We start from the raw sequence: 20,992 nt of genomic DNA, 5'->3' as shown, positions 1-20,992 counted from the left end.
ATGTTTAGATTTCCAGATGATTATTTAGGAAAAAGAGAAATGTATTAAATAAAAGACATTTATGTCACTAAGTAATTGTACAGCCACAGCCATGCTCCACCCCGCCTGGAGGTCACAGTAAAAGCTAACAGCAAAAGCAAATCGAGTCTATAAATAACTCGTATAGTCATTGGCCAGGGTGAACAAATACGGAACACGTGAAACACACTGTCCAATGGCAGAGACCGGAGCTCTCGGGGGCCACATTAGGCGGTCTGTTTTCAGACTGACAGCTTTCTCTACCAATACCGCTTCTCGGTGGGCTCGTTTCCCACCCAACCTCAAGCGATTGGTGTGTTTAGGAAAAGGGGCGGCGACGCAGAAGGGGAGGGGGCGTCACTGAGCTGCGCCCTGCCGTCTTCGTTTCTACTGACGTCTAGCGGATCCAATAAGCGAACGATCCTGTTTCTCTCTAGGTTCGTATTGGTCGGTGCGGCGTAGGCCGGGTCCTTCTTTCAGAATGGCAGCTTGGTTGACCAATGAACGATCAGTGAGAAGTAGGGCGCAGTGTAAGGAGGTGCGCGGGATGTTGGCCGTTCGGAGGCTCGGGTAGAACAGGAGGATCTAAGAGGAACTAAGGGGGGGAAGGCAGAGCGAGGTCCGGGTGATCGTGGGGACCTGCAGTACTGGGAGTGCTCGGCTAAGGTGAGAGCGGGTGGGAAATGTGCACCTGGAGGATGCGAAGTGTCTCATGCATTGCTGTGTATGACTGCTTCTGTCTATCCTACGGAGGCTACTAAAGCCAGCTGAGTTTAAATTATAATTGTATGCGCACTTCAATAAATGAATGGCGCCTGGATGATTAGAGCACAGTCTGGGTTTTTTTTTTATACCCGCAGTGCACGTATTAGTCAGTCTATGTGTATATATTTATTTTACATTTAACACGTGTGCTTTCATGTGGTTGTACAGTAGGTGTGGATGATTGCTTATAGTTGTGCACTGTGTGCATGTTCCAGTGTCTGTTTTTTTTGTAGTATAAGGGTTTGTTTTGCAGTTTGAATACATTGTTTACATGTGTTACTTTTATTGTCAACACTGATTTGTGTCCTACTGATGTCATTGTTTGAGTTTGTATCCTTTTTATCCCCAGCACTAATTTATGTGTTGTCACAGTCAGATTTCAGATTGATTTTTTTTCCCTCAAGAAAATGTAGGTATTTATCATAGAGCATTTTACCTTGCAGATTATTTATGATAAGGAAATTGCTGTGTCTAATGGTATGATTGTGGCCTAGTGTACCGTGCCAGGTACATGTCAATAGCAAAAGAGTTAGTGGTTGGTGCTTGTGGTTTATATAGCTGGGTGTGTCTGTATCAATGACTGATGCCAGCACATCGATTTGTTTGGCAGGTTAATTCTAAAGACTTATGGACAGTTTAGAGATGCAACAATGTGAGCGAGTCCTTAACAGATTATTACTGTCACTTGTTGAGTGTGGTTTCTTTGACTACTATGATCACATTGTCATCACAGTTTTGGGATGGGGATTTTCTGACTAATTCTTTCACAACTTTCCAATATATTTGTATATAGCATTCCTTGAAATACGGGGGAACATCAAACCTAATCACTGGGTTTTCTATTAAAATATTTTGTGTCCTAAGACATAAACTGTTGGTATTCCCCAAGTGAAGAACATGTAATGATGTGTGTGATTTGCATTGTAGAATGATTGATCTTTATGTGTAATATTTTTGTTTCTATTCTTGTGTAACTTTTTTTTATTTATTTATAGTATTTACAAGCCAGGTGGCTCGGTGCATTTTCACACCTGTTAAAATACTGTGTGCTTTATGTTATGCAATTTGTAGCACGAATGTTTAAGAATTTAGTGTTTCTTATTGTGCCCTCATTATGCTAATGTTAAAACATCATAAGAAACACACTAGGCATTCAGGCTGACTGTTAATCCACAGAGTTCAGGCAAATCTCCTATGAATTGTGAGGTTGTAATGAATGGGTAGTAATTCATATGTTACTTGTGAATTAATATGCAGCAGACATATGAATATTTTCATCTTACAAAATGGCTGACACCATTGTGAGTTCAACTGGTGCACTTTTCTTATTGGACCATTTGACTTGAAATGTCAGAATAGCAGTAATTGTGCGAGTAGTAGTATCTGACTCTAAACTTACTGACTGAAAAATGATCTTGCTTTTTATTAAATCTATATTTATTAAATAATTAGACAAAGTTAGATGTCTGTACCTTGTTTTACTGTGTTTAATTTGGCTTTATCACTTAAAATTGCATCTTGTCATCCTTGGTTCTATTGTTGTGTGGTAATTCATGATTTCGCCTATACACCTGGTTTGTTTTGTCAGTGTTTGAAGTCAAATTGGCACTCCAAACAGCTCTTTGCTTACTGTACCGTATATAAAGGCATTGCCTAGCTTTCCAACTGTTTGACTACACACGTGTCATTCTATGTTAGGACGTCACAAGTACCATAAACCCTTGTTTATTTGCAAGTTGTTCCATATTTAATAGTCGACTTCTAATTTTGTAGTTATCTTTATTTTATTTATTTTTGTGTGTGAAAGATCACTTGTAAATGTTTAGAATGATAACTGCTCCTTTAATTTTCCTCCGTAGCATTCCCACTCTTTTGAACATTTTTAATATACTTGTGTTGTAACTTACCTGCCATTCCTTTTGCCACTTGACAGGGTTCAGAATTGAGCATCTTGACCTTGTCCTGACTCTCTCCTTCACAGCTAATACTTTGAGGGTCTCCAGCTCATGGATAACTGTGGTGCGTGTATCACTTTTGTGCGCACAACCCTTCAAGTGTTTACTTTCAAGAACGTGAAACAGGACTTGTCAGGGGTATATTTACTAAACTGCAGGGTTGAAAAAGTGATTATGTTGCCTATAGCAACCAGTCAGATTCTAGCTGTTATTTTGTAGAATGTACTAAATAAATGATAACAAGAATCTGATTGGTTGCTATAGGCAACATCTCCACTTTTTCAAACTCGAAGTTTAGTAAATGTACCCCATAAACTCTTAGGGGGGTATTCAATTGTTCCTCCGGGCGCCGCCGGAACGAGAGTGTTAAAACTATTACCGTTTATACGGTAATTACTCGCTGAATTTCATCTCGCAGCTCAAACTACCGTATTAACGGTTTTTACGTACAAGTTTACCGTATAAATGGTAATAGTTTTAACGCACTCGTTCTGGCGGCGCCCGGAGGAACAATTAAATACCCCCCTTAAAACTTGAGCCTGCTTGGCTGGAAAGGGAACGGTAAGTATTTTCATATAACATAGTTTATTTTAAAGTGGAGCGACTGTGGAGAAAAATTGCAAACGGTGAAATCCTTATCTCAAAGTCTTATTTAAGGCAAGAAATAGTGTGGTATTGTGGCGTGCAATAGTACTCCTAATTTTTATGAAAAGTTTAAGTGCCTATAGTCACTATGTTTAAAAAAAACAAACTCTCTGACAGCTTGCTCAAGAGATCCTGGGGAGTCTTCAGCGCTATAGCTATGTTTTCTCCTCAAGTCCCATTCATTTTTCTGTGTTTTCTGACTTCTTATGCTTTGTGGCTAGGGCTCACTATCAACCAATTTCTCGGTTTCTTGTGTCTGTCACTTTTCTTGTCATTCTCCACAGACCTCCAGTGGTCCCAGTATGCAATGGAGAGAGATACATTTAGTGTCATTCTAGTGCAACAAGAAGGAAAGGGTAGTCAGAACAGTACCTTTCTGTTTCTAAAACAGTCATCTAAATTCTAGACCAAACCTCCAGTCTATGTTTTAAAAACACCAGCCTAGTTTTGTTTGACAGGAGCATTTTAAAGGGCTGGTTCACATTTATGCGGCTTTTATATGTCTTGCTTGAGTGAGACCAGATGAAACATTCATTGAAAACACAACACATTGCACCAATCAAATTTTTGTATAGGCAGCTTCCTAGTGTTGCTTTGCTTATAGCAGAGTTTAAAATGTGATAATATATACCAATAGTAAATGCTTTATTGACAAAACTTTGCACTTTTCCAAATGCTTGATGCATGTGCCTTGTTCTAATGTTGGTGTGTTAAGTATTATGAAAAAGCAACATATATGGTTGATGTCTGAATTCATGTAGTGTTGACAGACTCAAAGGTGTGGACTATACTAGAGACAGTCCATGTAGGCACTGATGCTTACCACACTCCTATTCTGCCTGTAACTATGGGATTGGCTACTGGTGACTGCAGCTTTCTACCGATAGTTTCATAAAAATGCAACATATGACGGTCAGCAGCTGGTCTGTGACAGTAGAATGCATGTAAATGGTCCCGACACTAGAAACCATTGTTTCTAATGTTGTCGTACGTACTGCAGTTTTTACTTGTGTTCTGGGAGCGGTCAGTTTTCATCCTGGTTTTTAGAACATGTTTTTTTGTTTTCAGTCTTCCCTATGGTTAATGCATTGGGCAAGCCTACAGTGACCTCCAAACGCTAGTATCAAATTCCTTTGACATGCTTTTTACTAAAATGTTTAAATGCACCAATAGATATGCCTTATGTAGCTTAATGTAAGCTAGTCTTTGGTATCAGACACTTTCTTCTATTGAATGCTTTGCCAATATGAGCTTGCTTAGACTCCCCCCTACATGTTTAGATGGTTTACAGGTTTTGCTTTCTGTCCGTAACCTGCTTTGCCCACAGTAAGCATCAACTGCTCACTAGCGTGGTACCCACAGTTATAGGGAATAGTGCCATTCCTGCTGTCCACCAGTACCTGGGACCTCCTGCTCCTAGGAGGTATTTGTAAGTCCTCCATCTTGGCTGGTTCCTCATGACCATTTACTTTGGTTCAGGGCTGCTGGGTAGTGGTAGAGCATTCACTCAAGATGCGGGGCTCAACACTGGACAGCCTAGGGTTAGATTAGAGAGCTAGCCCTTATCTGTAATGTACAGGAACACAGCAGGTATAGGCATCTCACAAGAACAGAACAGGAGTTGTCATAGTTGTGATGTTTATTTGATCAGAAATATCTTGAGATGTTACACACCCAACCCATTTGAAGATAGTGGGTTATACCCTATACAAAGGGCTGTGTGCCCTTCATATATAGTTGCTGACAGTGAGTAATCCAGCCTCCTGTCCAGGATGATACCTTTATCTTTTTCCTTTATACTCCGCTGCACAGTGGTGTGTTCTCCCCCCTGTCCACGCACTGCCAGTGTGGTGAAGGACTTGGGGCCCCCTCTCCTCCCTTGAACTTTAGATTTCCTGCTCACACTACTTCCAAGACCTAGTTTCAAATGGATCCGGATCTCGGGCAGCTGCCACAGCAAATTCTTCTCGAGCTCGACTGGGGACTCTCAGGGGCGGTGCATAACCAGGATTCATTAGTTTCCTTCTGGGCCTGAAGGGGCTCCAGCACTGCTGCCCTAAGGTTCCTATGTGCGGAATTGGTTTGGAGAAGTCTGAATAAAACGGTTCCCCTCTTGCTTCTGCTGGATTCAGGTGAATGCAGCAAATGGCTTATGTGGGACTCCTGATGCCGCCTTCTCCTGTTCCCAGTACTCTGGAGGCAGTGAACGCTGCCGGGACACCGCCAATCCTCTAGACCACTAAGATGAGTAATCTGTTCACAAGAGCGGAAGCACGTCTTAAGTGTTGGAGATTCCACATAATTGTATGTTTGTCAAAATTAAGTAATTCTGCAAAACGTTCATGAAGCCTTATACCTGCATAATCCGTATTATAGGAAAACTGAGCATTTATGGCCTTTAGCACCCTAACAAATACACCTGTAGCTGAAAAGGAATGCATTGCTGCTTTGCAGCCAACACTCGCTTGCAAAGCATGAATACACAATGAATATGTATATATTTTTGATATGTCATCCTGGCTCACAGCTGCTGTTAATGGGGAATGAATCTAGATCTGAACAAAGAATACACAGACAATGCATCATATAGGCCACCAAATGACCTAACTTGTGAACCAGTGCTGCAGGCATGCTACACCCACACAGATGTTAGAGGCATACGTTATCCACTTCAGCAGAGGCAATCATAATGGGCACTTGCACGAAATGCAAGCTGAAAATGTGCTGTTTCGACTGTAGGGTATGTTACATTATAAATGTTTAAGCAGGACTGCCTCCTTTCTGATTAGGTATGGTACAATATACTTTAAATTATGATATTTAGTGCAGATTACTCATACAGTATTTTGCTTTATCAGGCTAAATGCATGTAGGCGAGCCCCTTATTATACATTATCTCATGTGGAGTACAGAACAGTAACGGTAAACCTTAACCAAGCTCATGGTAAACATGCTGTCTGTAATTGCTAAAATGCAGGGTGCACCTGAAATGGTGTATTTACTTGTTATGGTGATTCCCATATTTCAGTAATATATGTACAAAAGATTCATACATACACTTGCGCTCCCTTCTTAGTACAGTAGGATGATCACACTCCGGGTGTACTCTTCACCTGATGTATGTAAATGTACAATGACCCTAAAAAGGGCTCGGTGGTCCAAAAAAAAAAGATAGCGAAACATAGTGTAATATGTCACAATAGTCACATCTAAAATAGTCCACCACCATATAGGAATATAACTTCAATCTTCCACCATGGATAACCAATTTGTGTAAGAATAACACAGTGATCCTTAATTCCCCAGAACCCCTTCAGGTATATGCTTACTCAGCACAGGAAAACATACGATTCTTTAAACCATCATCTCCCTTCGATCTGACGTCTTCTTCCTCACTCCATACATCAATCCATATGACAGAGAAATGAGAACAAAAAGGAGGGGCAATCTTGTTCATTAACTTGATGACTAAATGATTTTAATCATATGTACAAAATAAAAATAACCGTAATGTAGGACCTGTACCAAATGGCAGAGAAAATGTCATCATTCAGAGAACTCGACCAGATGAAAAAGGTCTGTAGCATGAACGTTTCTCTCCAACACCGTCTACTCTGTCCAATCGCCGAAATTCCACAGCCAACGCGTTTCTACCCAAAACAAGGGTCTTTGTCCAGGCTATATATTGGTGCATTTTCTTTTGTCATACACAGCTGCATACCTTAGTGGAGCGCCCCAACGGAATTTTCATTTTTGTTTTCCATATTTCAGTAAGTATAGATGGTGCATTTACCTTGGAGATAGATGCTCCCTGACTGCTAGTGTTTTAGTGATGTTCACCATATGGTAGGCGCAGCAAATGCATTAGAGTTAAAAAGCATAACTAAGGTATAGGGAAATTGTGCCTAACTCTTCCCCTTCATCTGATCTTTATTTTCAGAGTTCCGTATCTGTCCAAGTCACATGATTTCCAACCCACTGTTGTCCCTAAGCCACACTCCCAAGGTAGCATAGATAAGCTAAACTTTGCAAGCAGACTTTGTATCATCATTATAGAATCTATGAACAATGAATATTATTATACATTAATCTCTTAATATGTGTATTGGAAACATTCCAGAGGATTTGTGTGCCTTCAGAATGACATAATCTTATAAAACTAAACTGAAGTCTTTAAAATTTGAAATGCTTGTCTAGATGAATGCGCTTTAAAAACAGGACAGATTTTTTTTTTTTCCCCTGTCACCAAGTATAGTGGTGAGGGAATTGCTTTATTTTTCTACCTCTGCTAAAGCTGGCTATGCACCCACATATTCATGCAGGTTGCCTTGTCTCTGCTGTGCATAGCGTCACAGAACAAGTGAGATGACGGAAAAGTTTTAACTAGTAAGTGCTTTCATCTGTCTAATTTGGCCACCAGTGAGCGACACAATCAGCCTGCGTTTGGGCAGCGCTATTTGCACAAAATAACTGTTGGTGAGGCTCTAGGCCAGAGGTGGGCAAACCAGTCCTCAAGGGCCAACAACAGTTCATGTTTTTAGGATTTCTGTCTGTACAAACAGCTGGAATAATTACTGACCCAGCCAAATAGATTAACTCAGCTGTGCATAATTAAAGAAATCCTAAAAACATGAACTGTTGATGGCCCTTGAGGACTGGTTTGCTCACCTCTGCTCTAGGCAGACCAACAAATATAAATATATATATATATATATATATATATATATATATATATATATATATATATATATATATATATATATATATATATATATATATATATATATATATATAAAACAAAATAAGTAGGAAGGGGCGCCACATAGTATAATACTGTATTCAACAATACAGATAGGTGTACCGAAAGCCAGAATTTAAATCACCAAGTGGGCATAGACACTCAGGTATTAGAAGTGATTCAGTAAAGATAAAAAACACACAAAAGAGGAGGTATTTCCAAAACCACCAACACCATACCAATATGCGTACCAGATAAAAGAACTTTTAAAGCTTATCTGTAGGTATAGTTGGTCCCTCCATAGAGTAGCTTTGATTCTCCTTCAAATTGATGGAGTGTTATTCTTAACACTTACAGGAGCATGAGCAGACACTTCATATATCCTCAGTGGTAGCCACGTTTATGTAGAGGAAAAAAAGGGGGAAGACTCCCATAGTGTAATACCATATGGTTACACATTTATTGCAGAGTAAAATACAGGTGTACACTTACATTAAAAAATTAAGATATATGCTTATCTGGGTATCTTTGAGCTGGAACAGGACAGCAGGATTCAGTAACTATCACGTTACCACATTACCAAAGATCCAGATCACTGAGTCCTTAGGAAATAATCCTCAGCCAAGTTCAGCACGGAATGCACTGCCACGCTATTAGGTATAAATAGTGTGTATCGCGCCATCTTGTGCATGCGCACAAGTGGCGTTGTCTGGCGTTATACGTGAGAACGTCCACCAGGCGTCAGATGTCAGTTTTTTCTTTTCTCTCAACCAACTTTGTTCAAAACTTTTTCACAGGACAAAAAACAAGCTTTGGATATTAAACAGCGGTTCAGTTTGTCAGAAAGTGCTAGCGTGCAAACATTATAGTGGTCTTATTGAATATGATAATTGTATTCCATAGATATATATGTATAAATATAATACTGAAGAAATCTTGGTTCAGGTTTTCCCAAGCAATGTCCTTATGTATACATATTACAAACCTGTACCCTGACTAGATTATTCTTTTGTATATATCAAATTAGTTATAATGTTTGCACGCTAGCACTTTCCTGGTGGACGTTCTCACGTATAACGCCAGACAACGCCACTTGTGCGCATGCGCAAGATGGCGCGATACACACTATTTATACCTAATAGCGTGGCAGTGCATTCCGTGCTGAACTTGGCTGAGGATTATTTCCTAAGGACTCAGTGATCTGGATCTTTGGTAATGTGGTAACGTGATAGTTACTGAATCCTGCTGTCCTGTTCCAGCTCAAAGATACCCAGATAAGCATATATCTTAATTTTTTAATGTAAGTGTACACCTGTATTTTACTCTGCAATAAATGTGTAACCATATGGTATTACACTATGGGAGTCTTCCCCCTTTTTTTCCTCTACATAAACGTGGCTACCACTGAGGATATATGAAGTGTCTGCTCATGCTCCTGTAAGTGTTAAGAATAACACTCCATCAATTTGAAGGAGAATCAAAGCTACTCTATGGAGGGACCAACTATACCTACAGATAAGCTTTAAAAGTTCTTTTATCTGGTACGCATATTGGTATGGTGTTGGTGGTTTTGGAAATACCTCCTCTTTTGTGTGTTTTTTATCTTTACTGAATCACTTCTAATACCTGAGTGTCTATGCCCACTTGGTGATTTAAATTCTGGCTTTCGGTACACCTATCTGTATTGTTGAATACAGTATTATACTATGTGGCGCCCCTTCCTACTTATTTTGTTTTAGATTATTCCAGTCCACCAACTGGCTTTGTGGGAACTTTGGCAGCCTCCTGAACATAGGATATCCATTTCTTCCAAAGGACAATATTTGAATTGGAACTTGTTTATCTTTTCAGAGTTACGCGCTGTACTATCTATTGTAATTGTTTATCTCTACTATTCAACTGGTGTATAGATACTAGCTGCATACTCTGTTTAGACAGTATTAACGTTTACCCAATATGTGGAAAACAGGAAACAGGGTGATTCAGAGATTTGAACACTGTCAAAAAATCTTTGAGGATAAAATCATTCCCCTTGAACCACAGAATGATGTTGATAACCTTTTTTGGGATCTAGAAAAGATCCTGATTAAAGAAACAAAAGTATGGTGGGATGTTAATACCCTAGAAAACTATATTAAAGCTGATCGCATACCTAGAGGGTTGAGAATTAACAAATCTCCCACTTTTACTACTGATGATTCCCAATTTAATAAGGAATGGGATGCAATTTTGCATGAGTGTTCTAAAAAACTTATTAAATTGATTATATGTGAAAAAAAGAAATTTCTACACAATCTAGAAATCGAAATTACTGATAAAGAGAAAGTTCTAGAAACTCAAAAGGAGAAACCCTTTTTTTCTGAAAATGAAGTAGTACTTAGCAAGAAATTAGAACGAATTGAAACAGATGTTATCAAAATTAAACAAAGGAAGTTCCTAAGAGATAAGAACGATTATGAGAACAATAGAATAATAAAAAATTGGAATAGATCTCAGAAAGATATACCAAGTAAATATCAATACCAGGATAAAACAAGTTGGAACACTGTTCCGTATAAAAAACCTAAAACGTTCCAAACTCCAAATTATGAGACAAGAAGATATCCCAAACCCAGAGATATTACTAATACAAATAGGTTCGCTACACTAGAAGGTGTTGATAGTGACAATGACGGTTTTTTATCTCCAGATCTGACCCCAAGGGACAGATGGAAACGCCCCCTCAGAGAAAATGTACAACTTGCATCCCCTTTAAAACGCAGATACACCGAAGGAGAGGCAAACGGGGAGGCCTCAAGACCACAAAAGAGGAGATACATGTAACGAATCATGATAGCCTCAAAAGAGAAGGAATTTTTAACCTGTCTAATCATGTACTGAATAAATCAGAGATATCTGTACTTAGTAAAGGTTTGTCTTTTGCCCCTATAAAAAAACCCAATAAATTTCAGATCTACATTGATATAAATAAATTTGTTAGAAAACTAACCCTAAAAAGGCATTTCGCTAAAAAAGAACAAGCGGTTCTAACAAACTATGACACTCAATCCAAATCTGGTCTTAAACCACCGTCTAAATATTTCCCACTTGAGTCTAAAAGTAGACATATTGAAATTTTCCAAGAACTAATTACCTCAGATTTGTGTGATACAGAGGATAACTCTAATACCCACAGGAATCTCAGTTTTCATGAAAACAAAGCCTTGAAAGACCTCCAGAATAATGCTGATGTCATAATTAAGCAAGCAGATAAGGGAGGTGGCATTGTTATACTGAACCGTTCTGATTACATTACTGAAGCTATGAGACTATTGAATGATAAAGTTTCATATATTCACTTAACAAAAGATCCTACTCATGATTATGTAGATTCTCTAAGAGAATTACTCACTAGAGCACTGTATGACGAAATAATTATCAAAGATGAATTCCAATTTCTAATGGTTAGCAATCCCATTATACCAATATTTTATTATATGCCAAAAATTCATAAGAGCCTAGTTAATCCACCAGGAAGACCTATCATAGCGGGTATTGACTCCCTGACCTCAAAAATCTCTAAATATGTAGATATATTTTTAAATAAATATGTTATAGAATTAAAGTCGTATATAAAAGACACCACACATGTACTAAAAATCTTTGAAAACTTTAAATGGAATAGAGACTTTCTTTGGGTAACGATTGATGTACAGTCCTTATATACTTCTATTGAACACAAGAAAGGCATTGAAACAGCTAAAAAGAATTTAGATTCAGATGATTCGCTATCCAGCATGCACAAGATGTTCATATGTAACCTGATTGACTTTATTCTAACTCATAATTATTTTAAATTTCTCGATGAGTTTTATTTACAATTGTGCGGAACCGCAATGGGCACAAATTTTGCGCCGGGTTTTGCAAATTTATTTATGGGTGTATGGGAAGACCAATATATCTACAGTCCTAATGCTTTTTCGGATAACATTGTCCTATTTAAAAGATATATTGACGATATTATAATCGTTTGGCAAGGGGACATTGAATCTCTGAATGACTTTATGCAATATATTGGAGAAAATAACTATAATTTGAAATTTACAATGAAATGTGATTCTATAAGTGTAGAATATTTAGATCTGATCCTTATAGCACAAAGTGGAAGAGTTATCACTAAGAATTTCATTAAACCCGTTGATACCAACAGTTACTTGCACTTCAATAGTTCCCACGCTAAAAAATGGAAAACTAATATTCCGTACTCCCAATTTTATCGTATAAAGAGGAACTGCAGCGATGCAACTCATTGTAAGGAACAGCTTAATATCTACTCAGAAAGATTCCGTAGGAGAGGTTATCCCCAAGTATTATTAGATAATGCGATTGAGAAAACAGAACATCTGAATAGGCAAGAATTGATATCATATCCTAACAAAAATAATAACAAAAGCAAAACCGATAGTAAAAATGAAGAGGTTTCGTTTGTTACTACCTTTTGTAGTGGGGAGAACAAAATTAAATCAGTTCTATCTAAGCATTGGAATATTTTAAAAAAAGACCCTATTCTACATGATATCCTTCCCGAATCACCAAAAATTATCTTTAAGAAAAATCTCAACCTAAAAGATATATTAGCTCCAAGCCATCTGAAATGTATTAATCCTACTAAGAATTCTTCTACCTTCTTGGATATTAAAGGGAGCGTAAGATGTAATCAGTGCAACATCTGTAAATATACAGCCCCTATGAATAAAAAATTTTCTAGCTATAATAATAGTAGGAATTTTACAGTTAAAAAACTAATGAATTGCTTAACTACATCCGTCATTTATCTATTAGAGTGCCCTTGTGGGTATAAATATGTCGGTAAAACCAAAAGACAGTTAAAAATCCGAATTCAGGAACATGTGAGAAATATAAAAAAACAGGTAATTAGTCATTCAGTCTCAAAACATTTCAAAGAGGTCCATAATTCAGACCCTCAATACTTAAAATTCATGGCCATAGAACATGTTGAACTAGGTGATAGAGGTGGTGACCTTCAAAAACTTCTCTCCCAGAGAGAGATGTTTTGGATCTACACACTGGGCACACTAGTGCCACAGGGGTTTAACGACAATTACGAAATAGCCCCTTTTTTATAGTTAGGTAGTCCTATAGTTATTATGATGTTTTACCTTGAGTGTTTATGTAATATGCGTACTACTACAAACTTCTTAATATACATATTATGACATCTTATTGTTAGGCTCTATATTTCTGTACTATGTAAATTGAGTTTTTTGGTTTTATAATATTTTATTAGGTATTGGTTTAATGTTTTATTATTATATTTTTTATTTTTTATAATTATTATTATTGTTTGATATATATTTCTAATAGAACTCTGGGTTGACAATGTCATGATATATATATATAATAATTCCAGTAGTGGTCTTATTGAATATGATAATTGTATTCCATAGATATATATGTATAAATATAATACTGAAGAAATCTTGGTTCAGGTTTTCCCAAGCAATGTCCTTATGTATACATATTACAAACCTGTACCCTGACTAGATTATTCTTTTGTATATATCAAATTAGTTATAATGTTTGCACGCTAGCACTTTCTGACAAACTGAACCGCTGTTTAATATCCAAAGCTTGTTTTTTGTCCTGTGAAAAAGTTTTGAACAAAGTTGGTTGAGAGAAAAGAAAAAACTGACATCTGACGCCTGGTGGACGTTCTCACGTATAACGCCAGACAACGCCACTTGTGCGCATGCGCAAGATGGCGCGATACACACTATTTATACCTGTGACTTAGAGAGTCACATAGTATGATTCCTCCTGATGAAGTCTCCGCCTGAATGAGACGAAACGCGTTGAGGTTTAATTCTAAGAGCCTGCTGACTTATACCTAATAGCGTGGCAGTGCATGAGGTTTAATTCTAAGAGCCTGCTGACTTATACCTAATAGCGTGGCAGTGCATTCCGTGCTGAACTTGGCTGAGGATTATTTCCTAAGGACTCAGTGATCTGGATCTTTGGTAATGTGGTAACGTGATAGTTACTGAATCCTGCTGTCCTGTTCCAGCTCAAAGATACCCAGATAAGCATATATCTTAATTTTTTAATGTAAGTGTACACCTGTATTTTACTCTGCAATAAATGTGTAACCATATGGTATTACACTATGGGAGTCTTCCCCCTTTTTTTCCTCTACATAAACGTGGCTACCACTGAGGATATATGAAGTGTCTGCTCATGCTCCTGTAAGTGTTAAGAATAACACTCCATCAATTTGAAGGAGAATCAAAGCTACTCTATGGAGGGACCAACTATACCTACAGATAAGCTTTAAAAGTTCTTTTATCTGGTACGCATATTGGTATGGTGTTGGTGGTTTTGGAAATACCTCCTCTTTTGTGTGTTTTTTATCTTTACTGAATCACTTCTAATACCTGAGTGTCTATGCCCACTTGGTGATTTAAATTCTGGCTTTCGGTACACCTATCTGTATTGTTGAATACAGTATTATACTATGTGGCGCCCCTTCCTACTTATTTTGTTTTAGATTATTCCAGTCCACCAACTGGCTTTGTGGGAACTTTGGCAGCCTCCTGAACATAGGATATCCATTTCTTCCAAAGGACAATATTTGAATTGGAACTTGTTTATCTTTTCAGAGTTACGCGCTGTACTATCTATTGTAATTGTTTATATATATATATATATATATATATATTAGTGTGTATATATATATTAGTGTGTATATATATATGTACAAATGTAAGTACTGGAGCTAAAACAGTATACCTAGATTTATTGTTACCTGTTGTCATAATCTCTATTTATAGGTTCCCTTTATTTCCACATTTTATTTTTGTGATTAAAAAGGAATATTTTTTTTTTTTTTTTTTTTTTTTTCAGGGCTCCCCCTACCCATTCTAGTCATGTTAACAAGGCAGGACAATAACACCTACTAACATTCAATGCTGTAATCTAAGTTGCTCTCTTCCTCTCTGTGGACCACTTCCATCCTTTCAAGCTCACTTCAGTTCATGAGGCAAACTGGAGAGATGAGAACTCATAATATGGTGATGAGGAGAGAAATATCTCTCCGCACACAGAACAAAATGTATGCTTACATTCATATGTGGTAAACATATAATAATATAAAGTTCCAGGTCTGCAAAATGCCTTTATGATTTTAATATTCTGATAAGTATACAGGTACTATGGCAAATAACTTGAATTCCATGGTCTATCTGGCTAGTGATGGTGCCCTACTTTCTGTAGTCTTCTGTTTTTGCCATTTCTAGATCTTCCCTTATAGTAATGAATACATAATGAAAGCTCTGGCCACAGTGCCAGATGTTAACTGCACTGTGTTCACCGGGAGCAGCCACCTTGTGGCTAACCGTGCTCTTAATAGCAGGTATCTCCACACTATCACAGTGCCAGGCTGACAGACCACACAACAATTAGATCCTCGCTTTATTCCAAGTGCTGGCCTGATTTAAAGGGATTCATTTTCTACTGTAATGCTTAGCATGGCTTTTATTCACTGTCTGCTGCTTAAGGTGGCTCTAAAACCATCATTTTATTTACACTTTCTTCTCAATGTCTTAAAATGGCAGTTGCATTTTGCTTTAGTTTATTTATGTACCTAATACAGTGCTATGTCCTTATAGCCAGCTTAAATTGTTGACATAAACTGTTATAACTAGGAGGGCATTATAAACAGCCTGACACATAGTGGGGTTAATACCCTTTTTTCTTTTTTAGGTGCAGAAAAATGCACCAGAGACTAAGTGAGGGTGACGGTAAAAAGAGGGAGTACTGCACTAATAATATTGCTGTAAATATTTATTCATAAAATGTAGTAAAATAAAAAAATACTTGTGTTTTGTTATCAGGATCAGATTCTTATTCGTATTGATAATGTGAGGAAAACAAATGTAATTTGTTTGGTGTCTGTGCAGGTACCTGGGCAGATCTTGAGCTCTCTATTAAGCTAGGTACACACTGAAGAATTGTTCCGTCCGACGTTCTATCTCAAACGATTATACCTACGACTGAAGGTCTGATCAGTCTGACGATTCATGCATACACACTGACTATTTACCTTCAGATCTGTGCTCTTCATCTGGTCCTTTATCTGGTCCTCTAGTCCGGAGAATGACAGCACAATATTCATTCATTCACTACTGTCACATTGTCACACTGATTAAAACCGCCTTGTTATAGCTATCCACATGCCCTAAGGAATTTCGTTAGCTTCTGAACCAAATTATTCTGTCTCAGAACGAACAATTGAATTATTCCTTCTACAGCACTCTCTACATTTACTCACTCTGACATTCAGTGCTAGCATCGGCTGAAAAAGAGCCCGACTCTGTAAACTCTATGGAGATCGTCAGCATGAGTGCGTACACATTACGTGATTGCGAGGTGATTGATCGGAAAGTATTGAATGGTACGACCAACCAAATGAGCGACAACCATCCATTTGGGCAGACTTTCGACCATCGTGTCACTACACACACTGACCTGACTTTCGACCGTCGTATGTCGACTGGTTGAGCCGATTATTGGACAATAACCCTGTAGTGTGTACCCAGCTTTAGACGCATGCTACATCAGAGAGCAATACAGCACTGACATCTATCATGTCCGACAATTTAGAGCACCCACCTAAAGTTGTCCTTTTCAGCAGACGTTGTTCAACAACACTATGGGGGGTATTCAATTGTTCGGCTTGATGGTCGAAAAACTCGCGCTCTAAAACTATTACCGTTAATACGGTAAAATTGCGCTTAAAAAACATTCATACGGTAATTTACTCGCTGAATTTCAGCTCGCAGCTCAGGGAGCTGCGAGCTGAAATTCAGCAAGTAATTACCGTATTAACGGTAATAGTTTTAGAGCGCAAGTTTTTCGACCATCGAGCCGAACAATTGAATACCCCCCTATATCTTCAGGGTTTCACAAAGGTTAGAACATTCAAGTTAAAAGTATAATTGTGGAGTAATGGACATATAAAGAGATGTATAACCAAAATATGAAAAACATACCAAAAAAATCCAAGAAGGGCAAAGTAAACAAAAATTGATAAATCAGACTATATTTCTATTTTGGTTACACTTGTTTAGAAAGTACAATTCAAAGACAGTAGATCGAAGGTAGAGCTGTGATTTATTTTTTAATTTTGTTTTGTAAATATGTAAAGTTTGCAAAGTTAATTAGAAATGGCTATCGATTAAAAAATCAAACCTTTTCACACAAGTCTTTAAAGTCCACAGTCTTTCAAAATTTGGAGTGTTTCGTGCAAAGAAACATGTCTGCTCTCTATTGCTTTACATCCTTTTATTGAACATGCTGGTGATATCTAAGCTGATGTACAAATGTAACTATGTAGAATAAATCGTGTAACTGTTGATAAGATACGATATGTAAAGTATATAAAAGGGAGACCAAAAATATATCCTCGTAACTAAAGAGTCATTGACAAATTGACATTTCAGGTACCCATAACTCCATCAATAATCACTTCCTCCTTAACTATATGTAAATGATGTACAGTTACTATTTGTGGTCTACATGGAAATCTCAATGAACTCTATTTTATCGGTTGTAAAAGCCAAAGACTCTGTTCTTTTTGCACATTGGGTCTGATTCATTAATTTACGTAAAACAAAAGTAATGAGCATTTTTTTTTAAGAATGCATGTAATTTGGGCATAGACAATGTCCGTAGTCAACTGTGACAGAATGGACCGCCTATGTCTCCCTGTCTGTTGTTGTTGGGAACCGGCTGGGCTTACTCAGTCACCGTTTCCTTTCTTTATCCCAAATGCATCCTCTAACCGCAGTGGTAGGGGCTTAAGCTGCTGCCACCACTCAACATTTTACCGGCATCCAGAACTGGGTTCCTTCTGGGTAACTGTCGCTGCTAGTGTACCTGGGCTGGTATACCCCTGACCTCTTACTATGGATCAGGGTTGCTGTGGATAGATCCCCCCCTCCCCCCTGGCCTGTCACACTGGCCAGAGCTGCTGGGTAGCTGGCAGAGCGGTGGTACCGGAAAGCTGGGTCCAAACCTCAGAACAGCTGGGAACGGATTAGAGTTGGGTTTAATCTGTAGGTCACAGGAATTTCAGCATGGAAAGGTTGTCAAGCAGGTCTTTGAAGCAAGTGATGTTTATTTGCTCAAGTAGTCCTAAGAAGGACAGTTCACATGCCAGTCTGTGGTACTAACGATCTTTCCAGAAGTATAGATGGTACAAGAATGATACATTACATGCTCAAACAGCTCACTTTTTATACAGTTCTGACTTAACTCCTGGTAGGAGGGTAAGCCAGCCCCCTGATCTGAGATTGTTCTGCAACGTCTGAGCTATTTTTGGTATCGGGTTATGATATATGTTTCCCATACATGGATTTACATGCAAAGCTAACAATATTTACACTTATCTGTGATATCCTATAGCTTGCTGTGATTTTCTGCATTCTGCTTTAGACACAGAGGAAATCTAACAGCAAGTCTAATTAAACCTTTCTGTGCCTTCAGGAGTGTTGGACACTCGCACATGAAAAGGTCTAATTAACATGGGTCCTTTCTTCAGACAGTTGCAGAATACACATTTCCTCCACTCTATTGCTAACTTGAGAATTCCCAGAGAATCGTTACAAAACCCCAAACAAGTAATTTTCCTACATAACACACCCCAATGTAACACGATAAGTGCTTTTGCAATTATACATTGGTACCTGAACCTCTGTTTGTAATAAATTATTTCTACATGATCCAGCCACAAATAAGTTATTTACAAGTGATCCAGCCACAACAATAAGTGGATCTGAAGAAACAACTCTTGTTGCATACGGGTCTATGCACTCTGTCTATACGGCACTTGCTGTATTGAGACAAATACAAAACACTGCTGGATACCTACAATACATATGCTTAACATAAAATCCCATCAGAGTGTGCACAACAAAAGTATTAAATTATTGTCGCCTGTTAATAATATAGTCAATAATGAAAATTCATTAAAAAACATTTTGATGTACCTTAGAGATGCCCAAAGTTTGAACCAGATGTTGCTGCTTTCATTTGAGCTTGACACGCCCCTACTGTACATTGACTATGTGCATATGACCAGTCCCCTCCACGTTCCTCCATGAATTTGTAGCCTGTTCGAAGTTTCCTTTGCGTTCGAAGATGAATTGGATGTTCTTGCTTTCACTGGCATATAGTCCTTTTCAGGTCATGCACAGTGCAGTTTAACGCAAAATACGACAAGTATCGGCATTTGCATACCTAAATGAATCGGGCCCATTATGTGGTAAAAAATGTGGCATAGAGAAGATTTTGTGGCTGGCATGGAATTGAAGATAGTACTACACATCTACACACAGACCACATTTTCAGTTGCTTCAGTGGAGGAGAATGATGTGTTGTGCACTAAGTGACGTTCATCTTTAATGGTTAGGCTGTAAGTGTTTGTTTTTTGTTGCTAATTTCACTCATAACGTGTACGTGTTAAATATACTTTTCCTGATATAGCTAATGGGTGTAAATGACTGCACGGCAAGGGTTCTGTGATGAGTTAAAAGGGAATTATAACGTAACAATTACAAGCTTTGAAAGCCTTCTGCGGTTGCATTTTAGCAACAAGTTCTAGCCTATCACTACACTAGTATGGGTGGGGTTTCAATAAATGTCGTCTCATTTCTCCATGTGTCATGTAGGGATGAACTGTCCGATATATGTGATGAAATCTGACAAATGTATCATATGGGCAGCACGGTGGTTCAGTGGTTGGCACCTCTGCCCCAATTGTAAAGCGCTATGGAATTTGCTGGCGCTATATAAATAAATGAAATGATGATGATGATGATGATGCCTCACATCGCTGGGGTGAAGTTTCTATGTTCTCCCTGTGTTTTCGTGGGTTTCCTCCCACACTCCAAAAACTTGCTAGTAAGTTAATTGGCTGCTGTCAAAATTAACTTTAGTGTGTGTGTGTGTGTGTGTGTGTGTCAAAATTAACTTTAGTGTGTGTGTGTGTAAGGGAACTTAGACTGTAAGCTCCATTGGGTCAGGGACTGATGTGAATGACAAATATTCTCTGTACAGCGCTGCAGAACTGGTGGCGTTCTATAAATAAATGGAGATGATTGTCATGGTTTTGCTTTGTTTATGCTGTTGGCTCTGTTTTAATAATTATAGGTAGTATTGATTATTCTCTATTAATAAGTTGCTCAGAAGCATGACTGTATTTAGCTCTACTTCTCTTATTGGCGTTAGATCTCATACTTGGTAACACAATTAGTTCCGTATATTAGTGAATGCAGAATGCTGGACCTTTGTCCCTTTTTCTCCCTAAATGCATATGATATTATTGCCGTAAATCCACGCTTTTGCACTGCAGTTGCTCCATTAAATGTTGTACATAACACTTTCCACACCTAGAAATGCAATTAATTTTTTGAGATCTAGAAGGATGTTGCATTTGTTTAACTGTTATTCACTTCACTTTGTGTTGTGAGTCCTGTCGGGGTGGACAAAGTTATGTACAATTCAGAAGCTCCTCAGGAAAATCTAGGCGTCAGATTGTGAATTTAAGGCTGCAGAGAAGAGGTACACCCAATAAGATCATAGAAACTAAACTTCAGTTTATTCACAGCTGTACAGTCTTAGGCTCCTGGGATTAGCCACACTGCTGCTGTAAATGGCATTAAAATAACTTGTTTGTGTTTTTCCCTTTTATAAATCACTTTTTTTAAAAAACAAAATGGAAAAAACCCAATCTTTTTCCCCAATATTAACTCTATTCTCCTTTCGCATGTAATAAGAATAGACTGCTCTTTTACAGTATAAGCTTCTAATTGGT

The 20,992-nt window shown here is 38.0% G+C and overlaps 1 protein-coding gene across 2 annotated transcripts in view; it reads left to right on the top strand.

Moving 5' to 3' along the window:
* The first annotated feature begins 425 nt into the window (after positions 1–425).
* The window catches only part of HDAC4 (histone deacetylase 4), a 128,508-nt gene continuing 107,941 nt past the window's right edge, over positions 426–20,992 (top strand). For both annotated transcript variants that reach the window (XM_075180437.1, XM_075180436.1), the window contains exon 1: positions 426–684. The gene's annotated coding sequence lies outside the window, so the exon portion shown is untranslated. The remainder of the gene's footprint in view (positions 685–20,992) is intronic.

Source organism: Mixophyes fleayi, chromosome 7, assembly GCF_038048845.1.
Source record: "Mixophyes fleayi isolate aMixFle1 chromosome 7, aMixFle1.hap1, whole genome shotgun sequence".
NCBI lineage: Eukaryota > Metazoa > Chordata > Amphibia > Anura > Limnodynastidae > Mixophyes > Mixophyes fleayi.
This window is presented reverse-complemented; position numbering and strand designations above follow the sequence as displayed.